Source organism: Bos grunniens, chromosome 8 (assembly GCF_055505025.1).
Source record: "Bos grunniens cultivar Pamir isolate PY7600 chromosome 8, Bosgru_T2T1.0, whole genome shotgun sequence".
Lineage (NCBI taxonomy): Eukaryota > Metazoa > Chordata > Mammalia > Artiodactyla > Bovidae > Bos > Bos grunniens.
Genome location: NC_141172.1, coordinates 95,183,264 through 95,187,345, shown reverse-complemented (window position 1 = coordinate 95,187,345; position 4,082 = coordinate 95,183,264).

The window sequence follows — 4,082 nt, the reverse complement described above, 5'->3', positions numbered from 1 at the left end:
GGTTTTTTTGTCAGTCTTCAGCAGAATTACTGGGTCATAGAATAACTCTATTATCTACATTTTCAGGAACAGACTGGTTTTCCAAGGTAACTGCACTATTTTACATAACTACTAGCAGTATATGAATGTTCTAATTTCTTCACACCCTTGCCAACACTTGTTATTATCTGTCTTTTAAATTATAGCCATCCTGGTAGGAATATAGCAGTGTCTCATTGTGATTTTGATTTGCATTTTCTTTAATCAGCTAATAATGTTGAGCATCTTTTCCTATGTGTATTGGCCATTGGTATGTCTTCTTTAGAGAAATATCTATTCACCTCCTTTGCCCATTTTTAATTGTGTTGTTTTTTTATTATTGAACTGTAAAAATTCTTTATTCTAGATCTAAGTCCTTTATCAGATTTATGATTGACAAAAATTTTCTTCCACTCTGTGGATTGTCTTTTCATTTTACTGATGATGTCCTTTGAAAACTTTTGAAGCAAAAGTTTTTAACTTTGATTAAGTCCAATTTGCTATTTTTTCTTTGAGGCTTGTGCTTCTGTTGCCATATATAGGAAACAATGCCATATATAGAAAACTGAGATCATGAAGATTTGGGCCTATTTTTTTTTAAAGAATCTTATAGTAGTACTGCTTACATTAAGGTTATTAATCCAGTTTGAGTTAATTTTCCTATATTGAATGCAATAGGAGTTTGCCTTCATTATTGTGCATTTGGATATCACGCTGTCCTAGCACCACTTCTAGGCTTTTAAGTCACTCTGTTAATAGCCAAGAGAAATAGCTCAAAACCTCAACCCAAATAGCTGTAGGAAGTTCAGTGCCATCACCTCTATTCGTAAGGATTCCTGCATAGAGAAATGTGTCACACTTCATCATTGCTCTTTCTAAACCTCTTTCTTCTGGGTTTTTTTTTCTATCACAGATGCTATATGGCTCAGAAAGTAGATGCCCATGAACTGCACACATTGCAAAAGAAGTCCATAGTTTGCCTTCCAGTTCACTTTCCTCCTGAGAAAAGGGACCCCAAGCAGGTCTCTTCCACAAGCATGGCCTGGCTGAAGTACATATGTCACATATGCAACCTTGCCACTCCAGCCATAGCTGATGGTAGCAGGGAGGAGCTTCCAAGGTATGAAGAAAGCCGGATCTTCCTGACTCGGGGATCAAACCTGGTCTGCTGCATTGCAGGCAGATTTTTTACCGTCTGACCACAAGAGAAGCCCCATGAACTCTTAAGATGGCTTGATATAGACACTGCTTTAGAGGTATACACCATATGTGTGAGAGCAAACTGAACCCATCAAATCCTCTATTTTGGGAAGTGTAAATACTCCCACTGAAGTTGTGAGATTAATGGGAACGCTTGATCACAACAACCGATTATACCAAAGATGATTTTGGCTTAGACATCTTTTTTCAGGGATCCCACTGTGACACTATGGATATGATGTCTTATTGTAATAAAGTCCTGAAAGTAATCCTTTCCTCCATGGAATAAGCCCTAATTGGTTTTGTTATGTCATTCTCCATCCACTTTTTTTCGTAAGCTTTCAGATTCTTAAGAATGATCTCCAGGTTTCCTTTTAATCCATCTCGGTTGAGAATATCTAGATTATGCTACTTTGTGATTGGCTTTAAACTCATCAGGTTCCATATTCTAAAACAATACAAGTAGTGAAGTGAAGTGAAGTCGCTCTGTCGTGTCCGACTCTTTGCTACCCCATGGACAGCAGCCTGCACCAGGCTCCATGGGATTTTCTAGGCAAGAGTACTGAAGTGGGTTGCCATTTCCTTCTCTAGGGAATCTTCCCAACCCAGGGATCAAACCCACAAATGATATGAAAATCTCCAATTCTTATCAACTGGGGAAGAATTATCCATAATTACCTCTAGCCTAGAGTATGTTTTCTTTTTTTTTTTTTTTTGAGATTTAATAATTTTGTTTCTATTTTTTTCCTTGATTATCATGCCATTCAGGCTTTCTATTTCTTAGAATCAATTTTGATCATTTCCTCCCTCCCCAGGAAACCATCCATTTCTAAGTTACTCTGCTCCAGCTGTTCACATGATTGATTTTTAATTTGTTAATATTCTGTATATCTATTATTACTATTCTGAGCTACATTTTTATTTACATAATTTCACCACTTCTGTTGTGATTAAAATTTCCAGGTTTGTCTCTTTAAAGAACCAGTTCTGACAAATCTACAAATTCCACAGTTTTCTACTTGTAAGTATATTTTTTATAACTGCCTTATTTATACTTTCTTTAAAGTTTTTATTCTTTTTCTAGCTTCTTGGTATAAAAAATTAATATTTTTTTCCAAAAACTTTAATTATATATTTTTCTACCTCAATCTTTATAAATGGATTATTTATAAAGGTCTATAAAGGTACATTAATTTGTGGTTAAATCAAATATTCCATGCATCCTTGAAAGGATGTTATTTGCTATGATATTAATATAATAATATAATATGTACTATATAATAATGTTAATATTTAGATAATTTCATCCCTTTAAAAATTACTTCTGTTTAAGAATAACAATGTGTTGAAATGTGTTATTTTCTTTCTTAATATTTCCAGTGCTTTTGCTATGTATATTTTGATGTTTCCTTAGCACATGCACTTTCATTACTATTGAATCTCCACTCTCCACTGTTTCTCAGTGACTGGCAGCATCAGCCTCACCTGGGAATTTCTTAGAAATGCAAATCCTCATGACCCAACCCAGACTTAATAAATCAGAAACTCTGTGGGTGGGGCCTAGGGATCTGCTTATTAACAGACCCTCCAGGTGATTCCGAAGCAGCTTAACTCAAAGAACCACAGATCTATATCAGCTGTTCTAGCAGTATAAGACCGGAGAAGGCAATGGCACCCTACTCCAGTACTCTTGCCTGGAAAATCCATGGACGGAGGAGCCCGGTAGGCTGCAGTCCATGGGGTCGTGAAGAATCGGACACGACTGAGCGACTTCACTTTCACTTTTCACTTTCATGCATTGGAGAAGGAAATGGCAACCCACTCCAATGTTCTTGCCTGGAGAATCCCAGGGACGGGGAAGCCTGGTGGGCTGCCATCTATGGGGTCGCACAGAGTCGGACATGACTGAAGTGACTTAGCAGCAGCAGCAGCAGCAGCAGTATAAGATAATTCTGACTTGGTTAACAGTTACTATAAGCACTCTACTTTCTTTCTTGTTTCTGTTTTCCTGACATATTTTTACATTTTATTTGATTATTGAATATAGCAAACCACTGAATTTTGTGATCAAATTTCAGAAATTTTAACTTGTTTAAACAGTAAAGTTTAAGCTTTTTTACATTTACTCTCATACTTATTATATTTGGTCTCTCTAATGCCATTGGAGCTTCCTTGGTGGCTCAGTGGAATCTGCCTGCCAATACTGGAGACATGGGCTCGATCTTTGGGTTGGGAGGATCCCCTGGAGAAGGAAATGATAACCTGCTCCAGTATTCTTGCCTGGGAAATTCCATGGACAGAGGAACCTGGCAGACCCACAGGGTCGCAAAAGAGTCAGACACGATTTAGCGACTCAACCACAATGCCATTTTATGCTTTCTGGTTTTTGTTTCTTTGATATTTCCTTTCTGTTCTAGTATTCTGTAGGTTAAACTTTATTTTACTCTTCTAAAACGTTTGAAAACCTAGTAGTGAATTGCATGTAAAACTTTCAAAAGCACTCTCAAATCTATCTTTATTTACCAAATACAGACTGTCATTTTTACTGTACTCTATTAAAGACATGAAAATCAGCAGCTGTATTTTTCCCTTGCCCTCCATTCTTTCTTTCATTTTGAATTCAGATAATATTATTTTCTCCTTTAGATATATAAAATATGTATAATTTCTTAATATATAGTCCTGTGCCTTCTGTGCAAATACATTTACCACTAAATTAATATATTCAATGCTTACCACAGTGTAAAATATGTCTTAATGATCTGGAACACCTTGTCACTAATTTGTTAAGCAATATTATATGGGTGTTATGTCTCTCCAGGTACCAAACATACCTGACGGTGTCTTCTTACACCCTTCATATG